This window comes from Macrotis lagotis, chromosome 4 (genome assembly GCF_037893015.1).
Source record: "Macrotis lagotis isolate mMagLag1 chromosome 4, bilby.v1.9.chrom.fasta, whole genome shotgun sequence".
NCBI lineage: Eukaryota > Metazoa > Chordata > Mammalia > Peramelemorphia > Peramelidae > Macrotis > Macrotis lagotis.
In genome coordinates this window covers 94,508,657-94,525,280 of record NC_133661.1, presented here as the reverse complement: position 1 = coordinate 94,525,280, position 16,624 = coordinate 94,508,657, and the positions used below count along the sequence as shown (strand labels likewise).

The 16,624-nt window shown below is 34.5% G+C and overlaps 1 long non-coding RNA gene across 1 annotated transcript in view; it reads left to right on the top strand.

Annotated features, from left to right (window-relative positions):
* The window catches only part of LOC141519961 (uncharacterized), a 107,945-nt gene that overhangs the window by 82,050 nt on the left and 9,271 nt on the right, over window positions 1-16,624 (top strand). The window lies entirely within an intron of this gene.

The window sequence follows — 16,624 nt, the reverse complement described above, 5'->3', positions numbered from 1 at the left end:
AACTGGGGGCTACTTATCCTTCCAAATGATTTTATTTTGTTTTGCTACAAAACAAAAGCCTTTTAAATTAAAACTATCCCCCCCTCTCTAGACTCAACCTAATTCAACAAATATTTATGGAAATCTTGTCATATATAAGGCAAGGTAGTATCCTAGACCCTGGGGATACTGAGACAAAAATGAAGAAATTCCTTTCTTCAAGAACTTTTACTTTAATAGAGGAGGGGTACAGTATGTGTGTGTGTGTGTGTGTGTGTGTGTGTGTGTGTGTGTGTGTGTGTGTGTGTGTAAGCACATACCCAGATAAGTAAACATAAGGTAGGCAGGAGAAAGAGAAAGAGAGAGAGAGAGAGGAAGGATGACAGGTGTTCCAAAGAAAGGAGAGACAGAGGAGGAGGAATGGGAGGGAGACAGGGAAGAGAGAGAGAGAGAGAGAGAGAGAGAGAGAGAGAGAGAGAGAGAGAGAGAGAGGAAGACAAAGAGAAGGAGAGACAGAGATAGAGAGGAGGGAGGGAGGAAGAGAAATAAAGTGCTCAAACAAACATGGCAGATCACAGAAGGCTTAATGGAGAAGATAGCATGTGAGTTAAGTCTTGAAATCTTAAGCAGATGAGGAAGAAGCATTCCAGACCTTAGGATGAAGGATGGCATGTGCAAAGTTCAATTGCTCATATAGTTTTCTTGGTATCAAATTATAAACTATTATATGGACATGTGAATAAGTCTTGAATAGCAACCAAAGTGCTGGGTTAGATACCCAAGACAGTGTTGGTTTGTTGCCCTCAAGTAGTTTGCATTATAGTTGGACAGAGAAAGGACATACAAATGAAAAAATAACAGTTAAGCAGTTCTTCAAGGAGTTTGCATTACAGTTGGAAAGAGAAAGGACATACAAATGAAAAGATATCAGCTGAGCAGCAATCCAAAAGAAAATGGTCAGATGAGTAACTTAATTACAGTACAGAACACAAGGGAATGGAATTTGTGAATTTTCAAAAATTTCTACATGAAAGCTTCTTTAACCCTTCAACTTCAATCAATTGACTAAAATATGGCTAATGTACAATGGAACAAGTGTAGGATTTGGGGTTGAGGATCCTGGCCCTACTTAACAACTTGTTTGACCTTGGTAGGTTACCAACCTTCTCTAAATTTCTGTTTCCTCATCTCTGAACTGAGAGATTTTGAGTTTATGACCTCCATGGTCTTCTGTAGCCCTAAATTGATGATCTTATAAACCTTTTACTTGTCAGATTTAAGAACTTTAGATAACTCAATGATTCCTCCATTACCTTCATAGATTATTCTTCATATGTAACAAGATCCGGACTACCATTATGATGAGTATATTTCTTTGTGTAGTCCATAGCCTTTCCCACACATACTCAGTACATAATTATGAATGATGATAATCAAAGTGTATATAAAAAGGGAAGACCTGGCTTGGATTTCTATTTTGAAGCACATAGAACTAGAATCAGAATTTGTTGATGCAAAACTATATATTTTTCTGCCCTGCTTCATCTTGGAATCTTCACTGACTTTTACCAATCCTCAGGAAAGGCCTGGGAACTTGAAGAGGACTGGCTCTTCAGAGCTGAATTAGAACCATATTAATAGACTCATAGGGAGAAGCCTGCATGAGCACATCCTTAACTGGTGCTATCAGCACACTTTTTTGTTCTTAGCACCAAATTTAAAATAAAAGTTTAAGAAAAACACAAGTAGAAATAAAGAATGTATGCCTTGCATCTAGAGCTGCCATCTGTTCAATTTTTCACCTTCACAGTCAAGAGTGTTAATGTCTCTTGTACAAAGACACCATTTGTCAGCATTTTCTGCTGCTTAGATTTATCAAACAGTTCATTTTTATTCTATAGGCTCAGTCAGCTGAATTTCTCTAATTCCAGATTTCTTGAAGTTTGTATAAATTTTCAACTCCTTCCTCATTTGGAGGAACTTCCTTTTAAGTCACTTTAAGGGGGAAGACATAATCTAAAACTGGCTCCTATTGGTCAGCTATGACTGGGCTTGAAAAAGAGATATAGAGGGAGACCTTGTAGGCTGACTTCAACATGATTAAATTGAACAAACTTTAGATGAATTCAAATAAGATTTTCAGACTCTCAGAAACAGACTTGAAGAAGTCTGGGGGTAGAGAAAAAGAAAAAATGTAATATTTTGATTTCAACTTTCAGTGATCTTTCCAAGTCCTAATTGTGCCTTCGAGGGGATATTAAAAGCATCCCAACTTTATAAATGGTTTTGGCAGTGTGCAAAGCTTAAATTCCCATAAGATTCATATTCATTTTTAATAGAATTTCAGTAAGGAAAACATAAAATAATATGTTTTCTTTCCACACCAAGGAAAATATCTATAGTTCCCTGGAATTTAACTCTAATACAGCCTTGCAAATAAGTGCTTTTAGATTTTGCCTGCTCTGTTTTGTGTCTGTGTGTGTGTGTGTGTGTGTTTGTGTGTGTTTAAAGTAGTATTTTTTTGTAGGCCCAAAGTGGATGCCCATTCATTGGGAATTGGCCAAAAATATTGTGCTGAATGAAAGAAGTGGAAATAATGAATAAGGCTATGTGGCGCAGTTGATAAAGCACCAGCCTTGGAGTCAGGAGTACCTGAGTTCAAATCTGACCACAGACACTTAATAACAACCTAGCTGTGTGGCCTTGGGCAAGCCACTTAACCCCATTGCCTTGCAAAAACTAAAAAAAAAAAAATAATGAATAAGACTAATGCAGAGAAGTGAGGTGCAAAAGAAAATGCAAAGTAAGGTAAACAGCACCAGAAAAAAAAAACTATACAAAATAAATTTAACTATAAATTGAGAGAACAACAAAGCAATGTAAATTGGATGCTGTAAAACACTAAGAAACAAAGTCTTCTTTAAAGAAACTGGAGATGATGGGTAGGTGACTTCATTAAATATCAGTCTTTTCTATGTGCTCACTATTTTTTGCCAGACTGTTTTGCCACAGACCAACTCCAACTTATTCTAGTCTTCAAAGAGGGTATGTTTTATTCCTTCATTTACTTTCCTCTGCTGTCCAATAATCTTCATTCCCACTCTCCAGCATATTATCTAATCCTAAAACTGCCTTTCTGCTCATCTTTTGGATCTATAATCATATATTATTCTGGACAAAGTTCCTTGATCATTTGGGATCAATTGATAGTTATTGTTTCAGTTCCCAAGAGTTACCTTTGCAGGAGTCTGGGAAAGATCTAAATGATGCATACAATAGGGAAGAATGTACAATTTTGTCTATTCATTTAATACATATTTATTCAATGCCTATCATGTTCTAGGCACTGTGCTAAGTACTGAGATTAATACAAAAAGAGAAAAAAGACAGTCCCTGACTTCTAGAGTATATGATACTCTGGGACATTTTGGCAGTGGAAATATTTAGAATCAAAACTGGGAGTCAAGGGAGTTGAGGCAGTGATGAAATATGTTGTTACTTGTTTTTTTAAAAACTATCTTTTGGTTCTGCTGTAGGACTTATTTTTTAGAGTTATTTATTTGGTAGGATTCTATTGACTCAGGAATGGTTCCATAGTCCAGATTTCATGGTTTGTGTTATAAAGCTCTTTAAATCCTTGTAAGTTGTGTTTCTTCTGTCGAATGCATTTTTGAATGCTCTTGGGGATTATTCATAAAGCTCCCTTGGATAGTTGATTTTTCTCCTACTTCCCCTTTTTTATCTCTGCCCTCACCCCTGCCCCCCCTCATTTCTCCCATTAAGCTTGTAGAACACAGATTGTTTTAAATTGGGTTAATTTCTTCAGTTTTGCAGCATGGCTCTCAGATTGATAATTTTAAAAAATATCTTGGATGCAGTATACACACACACACACACACACACACACACACACACATATACACACATGTATACACAGAGTTTCTCCCATTTTCTTCCCAATGAATATCACTTTTGACCCTCCCATTTGTAGAATGTGACCCCAAGGGCCAACCTAAGCCCTACCTGGAGTCAGGAAGATCTGAGTTCAAATTTGACCTCAGACACTTGCCAACAGTGCAAGATTGAAAAAATTCATTTAGTCTCAATTTCCTCATCTGTAAATTAAACCAAAGAAGGAAATGACAAACCATTCTAGTATCTTTGTCAAGGAAATTCAAAATGGGGTCATGAAGAGTTGGAGATGACTGAAACAACTGAAGGATAGCAATAAAAGCTGTTCTAGGGCAGCTAGGTGACACAGTGGATAGAGCACTGGCCCTGGAGTCAGGAGTACCTGAGTTCAAACCTGGCCTCAGACACTTAATTGCCTAGCTGTGTGGCCTTAGGCAAGCCACTTAACCCTATTTGCCTTGCAAAAACCTAAAAACAAAACAAAACAAACAAACAAAAAAACCTCTGCTAATCTTACTTTTAGAATACCCACTGGATGAAAATTTGCCAATTTTCCCATTTCAGTCATTATATCCCCTTCTTTGTTCTCTTTTCCCTAACCTCCATCATTTTTTTCTTTTTCTTTGTTTCTCTCATTTCACTGCTAAAATGACCAATTTTCATCTTTTTTTCCCTCTAATAGCTGATTTTGAGGCCTTTCATCTTTCTAGTTTCTAGATTTTTGTTGGATTTTGCCAAAATCTTTCCTGTTCATTTTAGTCAAATCTGGGGTTTCTGGAAAGTGAAATTTTTCCTGGTAGATGAAACTCTTACTTAGAATTCAACTTCCTTAACATTTTAAGATATTATTAACTAGCTTCACTCTCATTGATGCTGCTTACATGCTGAACCTCTGAGTCCTGGTTAGTACACAAGGATTGCAGTGTTAATTTTTTAGGCTTCTTTTTGCTGGAAAGTAGCAGACCCTTGGTATCATCTACTTTGAACTCTTCCCTATAACAATAACATACTATTGTCCTGAGAATAAAGCAACTAAAGTCACTCATTTTCAAGAGTTAAGCTTTGAATCCATGTCCTACGACTACAAAGTTAGTGCTCTTTCCATGTACCACACTGTCTCTTTATATTGGCAATGATAACACTGATTATATGAAAAGGAAAATAAAAAATTCTATAAATTCTATAAAATACTTTGCTATCTCTTTTGGGCTACATGCACATTTGGATATCTTGGTGACTTTAGCTATCACACTCACACATCAATCAGTCAATAAGTATTTATTAAACTCTTACTTTATTAAACACTTTGTTTAGAACAGAATATGCAAAAAAAAGCAGAACACCATCCCTGCCCTTGAGGAGTTTATAATTTAATTGGGAAGACAATATGCAAACATAAACAAAGCAAGCTATATGTAGGCTAATCAGAAATTAATTATCATGATTTCTCTCTCATCATATTCAACTTAGATTAATGTATACCATGGAAACAATGTAAAGACTAACAGACTGCCTTTTGTGGGGGATGGGAGGAGGGAAGTGAGATTAGGAGGAAAATTGTAAAATTTTAAATAAATAAATAAATGTTTTTAGAAAAAGAAATTATCAGAGGCAGAGTGAAAAGGAGCAATGTAAAGAAAAATCAGAGTTGGAATTCATAAACTTGCAAATGGATACATGTTGAAAACTATCTTGAAATGTAATTGGAAAAAAATAATAAAGAAATCAAAAAACTAAAAAAAAAGAAAAAAGGGAAAGGAAAGATAAGAGGCTTCATCTTGTAGTCAGAAGTTATGGTTCAAGAAGTTAGTTCAGACTTCAGACTCTAGCTTTTTCCTTAATTCACCAAATGATCTTGGGCTGTAAGTCACTTCTCTACATCGCATTTTCTTTCTCTGAATAATAGAGATTAGATGATCCCTAAGGGTCATTTTGATATTAACTTTCTGTGGGTCTCTGTATATATATTCTTATTATTTTATGTAAGAGAGAACAAACTATACTAGTCAAAGTATCTACCAGGAGGTCAGGAAGACCTGTGTTCAAATTCTAGTTTACTTTGCCCTTACTAGTTGCATGACAAGGTCAAATGAATTAAATGTGCTCCAAACAATGTTTTCAAAGTGTAAGTTCTGGGAAAATTGGTAATGTGCATCAGAAGAGGGATATTCCATGTTGTGGATGTCCCATACCAATGAAATTTTTACAAGGCAATCAAATGTCTATATATATACAATCACAAATTTTTGTAATTCATGATATGAAATACCTGGTTTTACTAAGCTCCTTGATCTCTAAAATAACAGTTGTTACACATACACACACACACACACACTTGTGTGTAAATATATATATATGCATGTATATATGTATATTTTATATACATGTATTTATACATACCCATATGCATATATGTATCTCTCTATAGGTGTATATATGTATTTATGTAGCCTAGGATTCCTAAATGGAACTTCCTTTCAAGCACTAATTTACTGTTGAATAGGCAGATGAAAGCAATCTGTTGCAAAGGACATGAAGGTGACCGAAACAGCATTGTGGGTTGCTTAGAATTTGGTCAGACATTGAAGATAACAGAGATATCAGCTGTGTCCTGAGCCATCACCCATCATCCTGATTGTTTTCTTGCCACTGGACTTCCATGATTCTGGAAGAGAGAGTAAGACTGATGATTTTATGCTACTCTGCCTCTCTTAAATCTAATTTTCACATAAGTCAAAATATCACCCCATCATGTCACTGGTTCTCTAATTATACTTTGTTGTAATAAATATTCAAATTTGGGGTCTTCCCTTTAAAGGCAGCCAGCATATGCAATTCAAACTAAAGACCACAGCAATTGATTTCCACCAGGATAAGAGGAGTGAGGACTTAATTTCTAAGATTCTCATGTCTTGCAGCAAAAGAATGTCCTTCAAATGTGTCATCTACAATCTTCTTCAGAAAGGAAGATCAAATATTAGGGAATACAATGTAGGAGATTGAGACCCATAAATCTCCTTTCTTCCAAAACATTTCTAGACTGAATTAGAATATTGTAACCATCAAGGGAATAATAATAGAAACTCATGGTCCTATAGGGTTTTATTGATTTACAAAGCACTTGTTTTCAGTGCCTGGGAAGAAGTAATATGAGTATTGTAGGAAAACATCTGCACTAAAATCAGAGGCAATGGGTTTGAATCCTGATTCTGCTCTCTGCTTTATATTCTTTTCCCAAGTGAAATCTACTGAATATTAAGTTTCATGTTGTCAGGGATTTTTTATCTTTGTCTTATAATGCCTAGCATAATTTATGATACAGAGGATGCAACTAATAAATTGCTGAACCACACAATTCATTTCTAAGAAAGATATTCTATCAATCATGTACATTTTAGTGTAAATATTATGGTCATCTTCAAATCCACTAAATCCATTTTAGACATTAGAAAATAAAAGGGGAAAAATGTCCTCTAGGCTGGGGAGCCTTGATGGAATCCCCCCCAAGTCACATCCACAGGGGTCAACCCGGGTGAATATTAGGGTCTCTCAACCTTCCCCAGTGTACAATGGCCTAACCACCAAAATCAGCAGGAGATGATGATAAGTAAGTTATAGGAATATAAAGATCCATGAAGTCTAAATTAGAGGGATTTAGCAAGCCAAAGACCTCACTTTCCTTCTTTCCTTTTTTTAATTACAAGGAATGGTTGAATGTTTAAAGATGAATGGAGTGGGAGGGGAGTTAACTTGTAGAAATTCCAAGGCTTTTTTTTTTTTAGCATTTGAAGATGTAGTATTTTTCTGAAGGATTTTAAAAATCATTCCTGTCTCATCCAGACTAAGAAAAAAAAGTGATGTTTGCATTTCTTTTTAGATCTCTCATTCTTTGCCATTTGGACTTGTTTAGCAAATGCTCTCCTGAGATGTAATACAATGTGAATAAACCAGAGCCTTATCCATAGCAAATACAAATCGTATTCATTTATCCTTGAGAGCAGAGGTTTCAACCGTAACTAAATACAATATGCTGGCCCTTTTGGTGCTCTTTATGAACTTTTGAAGCAGGTTTGTGATGAATAGATTTTATAGGATTATGCAGTTATAGTTTGCTTTTAAATTTTTCAGAAAGAAATCATAAACATGACCTCATATGTTAATAAATCAATTATGGAATGCTGTTTTATACATATGTTCAAAATATGACCCTGTCCAAATTTCCTTGAAGGAATAGTAAGAAATAACTTGAAACTCAGCCTCAGACCATTCTGATCTTCAAAATGTTGGGAACAGAATTCAGTTCTGTATAAAGATAATGGTAATACCTTATTGTATTTATAGAATGTTTTATAGTTAGAAGGTGACATGCTTTTAAAAAATCGAGAATTTTAGAATTTTAGAGTTGAAAAAAGTAGGCAGGAAATTCCTGGTCAAAGTCCATGGATCTAGCTAGAAGGGATGTCAGAAGTCATCTAATCCAAACCTCCTAAAATGAGGAAATTTCAGCCCAGGAAAAGTCAAGTGAATTACTCAAGGTCACATAGGTAACAGCAGAGATAGGATTTGAATTTGTCTTGTAGAACCTAGAGCCTCTGCTCTTTCCTTTGTGCATTGCTGCCGGTCTCACCGTGAAGATATATTGATGCTATGTCCCTGGGCAAGTCATTTAAACTCTCAGTGAGACTCCATTAAATCATCATCTCCTTGAAAACAATCTTTTTTTTTCTTTCTTAGTATAGTGTCTGGCTCAGAGTAGGCTCTAAATAAATGCTTATTAACTGACTTTATGCTGAAAATTGCAGAATAATTGTCAATTGAATAGTGTTTCCTCATTGGGAATTCCATTCATCAATCATTGGTCTAGAATAATAATGATAATGATAATGATAATAAGCTTATGCTATTTCTGATGTATTGAAAAGTCTATATTGAGAGTAGTTCCTTGGTCTTCTCATCAGTACCATCTCATCCTAAGTGGAGCAGAAAGAAGAGAAATATTAAGTACTCTGATTGCTCTGGATATTGGTATTAAAACAACATGGTTAGTTTGATACACCATTGGATATGTGATTTAATTGAGTGGGTACCTTTTCCAATGAAGATAATTAAATCTCACACCTGTGTTCCCATATTCTGTGATTCTGGTCCATATTCTTCTGCAAGATAACACATCTATCTGATATTCTAGAGATATTCCTCCAATTTTCTTGACATTGGGTAGACTTTAACAAAGTATGTGGACTGCCCATCACTCATTCTTACCACATTTATTCCACCAGTTTTCTAATTATATCTTTGATGAAAATTTTTGGTTGCTAATGTGTTGCAGCCTACTGGTGCCACCTATATTCCTTTCCCCTATACCTAATGATATTCTATTATTTAAACAATGTTATTAGAAAAATATTGGTCTCAACAACAAAGAAGTTATCTCCAATAATATAGACTGTGCCCCATCCATTCTTGCCCATCCTGTGTAAATCTTGTCTACGTTCTCTCAAGTATTTAACATAACAGGTCAACTTTCAACAATACAAAGTTAAAGGGAGTACATTCTGACTGTATAACTGTTATCCCTTACTCACTCAACATTTCACCAGACCATTTTTTTCTTTCTAACATAGAATTGCTTGACAATGTTCCTTACTCCCACCTATTCTTCTTTGAAGTTCCTCTTTGGTTAAAATTCAGATTCTGCTAATACCTTCCAGGGACCTCTCAATTGCTCTTTGTGAGATTTTTATCTTTAGTTCTTCAAAGACTGAGGATGTCTCACCATATAGCAGTTTTAGTAAAATATTATTATTGAAAAAGAGGACAATACTTATGGTTAAGATAGCTGCACAAAAGATCATAAAAGAGACCAGCTCCCTGACAATATAATCCAGAAAAGTTCTAAAAATATCACCAGGATGAATATTGATCAAGAAATCCAAAGAAAAAGCTTTAATCCAGGACTGCACATATACCACAAGAAGTCTCCTGAGAGGGACCCTACCCATCAAAGAAACAATTGTGAACATGGGTAAGTAAACCAAAGACCAGTTCCTTAACCAGAGACTCTTCAAGGGTACTTCAAACTCTAACACAATTTATATGAATGGAAAAGCAAGCCACAGTCTGAGATGTCCCAGAAACATCAGAAAACTCTAATACTAACCATTCTGTCTACTAATATGGGGATGGGACAGACAGTAGTAGCATGATAATAATCTAGAGGTGATAGAAATTTGCAGCAAGATGACCTGAGATATTCCAGGGTGTCCTGAAAACTCTAATCTAGGATGATAGACTCTGAAACCAACCAGCACTTTTAAGATCAGACATATTAGGGGAATGGAAGTCAGTGGCAGGAGATGAGGTGATCAAGGTAAGAATCAAATGGGACCTAACTATTCTACTCAAAAATACAAAAGGAGATAGAATATTACCCTGTTCTCATATAAATAATAAAGGCTAAAGATGCAAACAGAAGAAAACAGAAAATCAAGATAAAAATGTATGGATAAATATATATCCAAGAGATATACTCAGAAGTTGAGAATAACTATAAAGGAGTCTTATAGAATTAAAAAAGTATGAACTGAGCTCCAAGATTATAAGATCTCTGGGATAAATGAAGTATAAATGTTTAGCAAGGCAATGGAATTAAGTGACTGGCCCAAGGTCACATAGCTAAGTAATTATTAAGTGTCTGAGTCTGGATTTGAACTCAGTTCCTACTGACTCCAAGGCAGGTACTCTATCCACAGCACCTCCTAGTTGCCCCAGTATGAAATTTTTAAAAAGAAATTATAAGAGTTTTGAAGAGAAGAATTAGCAGGATAATAAATAGCAGCAAAAAATGTAGTAAATTTTACTCAAGTAATGTGCTCCTTAAAGATTAAATCAGAGCAAATAGAAACTCAGTTACTCTGTAAGACAATGAGAATTATTAAAACACAATCAAAAGCCTGAAAAAATAGAAGAAATGATAGTTATCAACTATCAAAAACAACTGAGCTGAGGAAAAAGTCAAGGAGAAGTAATTTAAGAATGATTGGACTCTCTGAAAATCATAATGAAATAAAAAGACCCATATTTCTTGAAATCAGAAATGAATAATGTACAGAGGGCAAACAATGGTTTATCCATTTTATTGGTTTTTCATAAAACCAACTTCTAGTTTTATTTATTAGTTTGATTTTTTTAACTTCATTTGTATTAATCTCTCCTTTGTTTTCCAGACTTTCCATTTTAGTATTCAATTGGGGGTTTTAATTACTTTCTAGTTTTTTTAATTTCACGCCTAAGTCATTGATCTGCTTTTTTCCCTTATTGATATACATATTTAGAGGTATAAAATTTTCCCTACTACTTCTTTAGTTACATCCCATAAGTTTTCTTGTACTATCTCATATATTTCTTGACTCACTCATTCTTTAGAGTCAGATTATTTAGTTTCCAATTAGCTCTTCATCAGTTGCTTCAGTGGCTCTTTAGTGAATATAATTTTATTGAACCATGGTCTAAAAAGGGTATGTTTAATATTTCTCCTTTCCCTTCATTTGTCTGTGAGGTTTTTATGCCCTAATACGTGCTCAATTTTTGTGAAGGTGCCATATACAATGGAGGAAAGGCATGCTCCTTATTTTTCCCATTCAATTTTCACCAGTAGTTTAGCAAATCTAACCTTTACAAAATTCTATTAATCTCTTTATATTCCTTCATACAAATTTTATGATTAGATTTCCTCTGAGAGGAGAAAGTTGGGGTCTCCTTCTTGTATAGTTTTACTATTTTCTCCTGTAACTCATTAAACTCTTTGTTTAAGAATTTAGTTGCTATGCTTTTTGGTGTGCATATGTTTGGTTTGGATATTATTTCATTGACTGTGATACCTTTTAGCAAGAAGTAATTTCACTTCTTACCATTTTTGATTGACTATTTTTGTTTTAACTTTGAGATCATGATTGCTATGCCTACCTTTTTTATTTTAACTGAAGCAAAATAAGATTCTTTTCAGTTTCTTTATTTTAATTCTATATAGTATCATAAGACTAAAGGGGGAAAATGGTTTAGAGGCACTTGGCAAGGCTGTATCAATTGATACAGAATGAAGAGAACAGAACGAGGAGAATAATTTATATAATAAAAACAATATTGTCAAGAAAAGCAACTTTGAAAAATTTAAAAGCACAGATGAATGTGATAATAAACCACAATTTCAAAGAACTAGTGGTGAAATATGCTACTCACTTCCTTACAGAGAGGTGAAGGGTTCAAGAATGCAGCATGAGATGTACAATTCTGAACACAAAAATGTGGGAATATGTATTCTGAATTATACATATCTGTTACAAAGGTTTTGTTTTTCTATTTTTTTTCCTCAATGTGGTATTAACAAGGAGAGAGGAGTTAGTGCAATGGTTAACAGAAAAAGAAAGAAAAATTGATTGGGAAAACATTTTTTAAATAGAACAAGCAGAAAAGAACAGAAAGAAGGTCAAGAGGAAATCCAATTAAGATACCTGTGAAAGTTACAAATTGAATTTGATTATACATGTAAAAATGAATGCAAACTATATGTAATATAGATACTCATCTTCATTTTTTCTCCTGTTCTAGTTTGTCTATTGAAAATGCTTATACTAGTTAGTATTTGTTGGGTTCAGAGTTGCAAAAGTGGTTTTTTAAATAGTTTGTGAAATTTAGTTTAACATATATTTACATGCGTTGAGCATTTTCTAAGATGGAGAAGAGGAAAAAGACTAGGAGCTGTATCCTGATAGGTTAAAAAGAGTAAATAGATATTAATGCAATTACACATAGAAGAAATCATAAAAGATGTACCTAGAAGCTATTTCCCTGTGTTTTCATCTATCTTCTCCCTTCCTCTGGCTTCAAAGGAAGGAGTAGTCATTTACCTGTGTCCTTGATTCCCTTCAGGTTCTCAGACCATCATTATCTTCTCCTCTTTCCTCTTTAAATTCTCCATTTGTATTGGTTCCTTATCCTTCATCTCTGCACATACTCTTTTTTTTGACCACCCCTTAAACTCTCTCCTTTCACTAATAAACATCTCTAAAAGATTACTTAAGTTGCTATTTCTACTATTGTGCCTCAACCCCTTGGAATGTATCTCCTCCTACCACTCTATTGAAACTGCTCTTCTAAAGGTTCTCACTGATCATATAATAATCATATCAACGATCATAATATATAATTATTAATTGATATCAATTGATATTAACTGATCATTGATATAAATAAATTGCATTATTATAATATTTTCTCAATCCTCATTCTCCTTAACCTCTGTACTTTGACACTAACCACTGTCGCCTTCCTAAAATTATCTCTTCCAATGGCTTCTGTGGCACAGGACCCTCCTGTCTCATTTTCTAGTATCTCAACCTACTCCCTTATTTTGATTGTAGGCATTTTCCAATCTTCAGTCTTCAATACTTGGCTTTCCTCCCCTCTCATCATCATCATCATCATCATCTCTCTCTCTCTCTCTCTCTCTCTCTCTCTCTCTCTCTCTCTCTCTCTCTCTCTCTCTCATTCCTCAGCTTCAGATATCGAATCTATGAGGTTTATTCTACAATCTATAACACTAAAGTCATTTTTATCTACAGTCCCTTATTGAGTATCTCCATTTAAATATTCTTCCAGAACCTCAAATTCAGCATTTGCACAAATAAGGCCTAGCATACTCTACCCATACATTTCTTAATATTTATTGAAATGAAAAAATAAACTTGATATTAATTTTTTTAATTTTTGTTTTTAAAATTTAAAATTTTATTTTTTCAGAATTAGATATAAAAACTATCTTTAACATTCATTTAAAATTTTGAGTTCTATATTCTTTCCTTTCTTTCCTCCCCTACCACCTCATTGACAATGCAAGTAATTTGATATCGATTATACATATATATAGTCATGCAAAATATTTTCATATTAGTCATGTTGTGAAAGGAAACAGACCAAGACAATTAAAGAAAGTTTTTTAATAAAAGAATGCATGCAATTTCCATCTTCTCTGGAAATGAATAGCATTTTTCAGTCACAAAGTTCTTTGGAATTGTCTTAAATCATAGTATTGCTGAGAATTCAAAGTTGTTGAATCTTACAATAAAGTTGTTAGTGAGTACAATGTTATTGTGTTTCCGCTCATTTCACTTTGCATCATTTCATGTAAGTCTTTCCAGGTTTTTCCAAACATAGCCTGCTTAAAACTTCTTATAATCCAGTTGTATCCTATCACAATCATATATCACAACTTGTCCAGTCATTCCCCAATTGATGAGCAACCCCTCAATTTCCAGTTCTTTGTCAACACAAAAAAAAGCTGCTATAAATATTTTTGTACATATGAGTCTTTTTCCTTTAAAAAATTTTTTTTGGTAGACAGACCCAGTAGAAGTATATATTCTTTTGATCCTAGTTCTAGCTTGCTTTCCAGAATGGTCGAATCATTTCCCACCTCAACCAGCAGTGCATTAGTTTCTCAATTTTGCCACATCCTCTCCAACATTTCTCATTTTCCTTTTCTGTCATACATTTTGACCATCAATGGAGAATGATTGGTGTTGTCGGGCAGGGCTCTTCCCTCTGTGGACCATCGGGGACTGCCGAAGAAAGACAACTCACACAGGCGATGAGGGGGCAAGCCCAATTTATTTCTGCATATGTAAGCTTATCTGCTATATTCTATATGCGGAAGCAGGGTATGGGAGGATCTCCTGAGGCCTATATCAGATTGGCCTGAGCCTCTTGCATTGCCTTTGTCGACTCTCTATGCAGAAATTTGTCAAGTGAGGGACCGGTGAAATAGGGAAGTAGATAGGTAGATATGGGGGGTAGATATGGGGGCGCCTCCCAGTTTCCTTGTGGCCGAGGATTTGAGGCGACCAAGGTTTGCCTTGGCCTATATCCTGGAGTTTGCTCTATGGGACTTCATCTCATGTCCTGCAAGGCCAGTAGGTATGCTGTGGGGCGGCCTCCTACAGATTGGTATTCTTATCAATTTGTCTCGGTTCTCTATACATTTGAGAAATGAGGATCTTTTTTGTTTGTTTCTTTTTGTGAATCAATAGGATTAAGTGACTTTCCCAAGGCTAAACAGCTAGTAAGTATCAAGTATCTGACATCACATTTGAACTCAGGCCCTACTGACTCCAGGGCTTGATGCTCCCACAAGCTGCCCCAAGGAATGAGGATCTTATCAGAGAAACTTGCTGTAAATTTTTTTTCAATTATGATTGCTAACTCCATCCTAATTTTTCCCTCTTTATCCTTCTCTCTGTCCTCTTACCTTCTCTGTCCTCAAAAGTGATTTTTGACTACTGCCTTTCCCAATCTGCTCTCCCTTCCAATAACTCTCCCCTTTTTTTCCTCCTTTCCCTGATACTTTACTGGAGAGTGAGATAACTTTCTATACCCAGTTGATTGTATATACATACATATATATATATATATATATACATATATATATATATTATTCCATCTTTGAGCCAATTCTGATTAGAATAAGATTCAAGTACCCTCTCCCTCCACTTCCATCTTCGCCTCCAATGTAGAAGTTCTTTTCTTCCTTTTTTATGTTAATTTACTCCCCTTCTATCTCTCTTTCCCCTCTTCTCCTGGTGCATTTCTCTTTCTTATCCCTTAATTTTTTTGTTATTCTTCTATTATGGTCAACTCACACCTGTGCCCTCTGTCTATGTCTTCTTCTAACTGCCCTAATAATAAGAAAAGATTTTAGGAGTTAAAAATATCATCTACCCATAGGAATACAAAAAACTTGACCTTATTGAATGCTTTATGATATCTTCTTTTTACCTTTTTTATGCTTCTCTTGAATTTTCTATTAAAGTCAGATTTTTTTATTCATTCAGTCTTTTTCATCAGGAATATTTGAAAATCCTCAATTTCATTATATATCAATTTTTCTTCTAAGGGATTATTTAGTTTTGCCCTCCAGAATATCATTTTGCAAGTCATCTGATATTTTAACATAGAAGTTGTTAAATCTTGTGATTCCCTGAATGTGCCTCATAAATTTTGATTTGTTTCTTTCTGGTTATTTGCAATCTTTTCCCCTAGACCTGGGAACTCTGACATCTGTCAATAATATTCTTATGAACTGTCATTTTGAAATCTTTTCAGGAGATGATAAGTAGATTCTATTTCTATTTTACTCTTTGGTTCCAGAATAGGAGAGTTTTCCTTAATAATTTCTTTAAAGATGATTTGCAGGTTCTTTTTTGATCATGGTTGCTACTTAACTGTAAGGCAAAAATATCTTTCTGTACCCAATTGATTGCATATATTATCCCTTCTCTGAGACGGTTCTGATGAAAATAAATGCTCTCCCTCTCCTCTTCCATCTCTTCCCTGCAGTGTAAAAGCTTCAATAATTACCTTAAATTATATCTCCTCCATGTAGTTTCCAAATCAGTTATTTTTACGAGACATTTCACATTGTCTTCTATTTTTTTTCATAATTTTCATTTTGTTTTATTATTTCTTTATGTCTATGGAACCATTAGCTGCCAGATGCCCAATTTTAATTTTTAAGGAATTATTTTCTTTAATGAACTTTTAGATCTTCTTTTCCATTTGGCCAGTTCTCCTTTATAAGGATTAGTGGATTTCTGTGCCTTTTTTTACCATTTGACTTTTTCTGTTTTTTGGAAGGTATTATTTTCTTTAGTATCTTAAGTTATTGACTCTTGTCTCATGA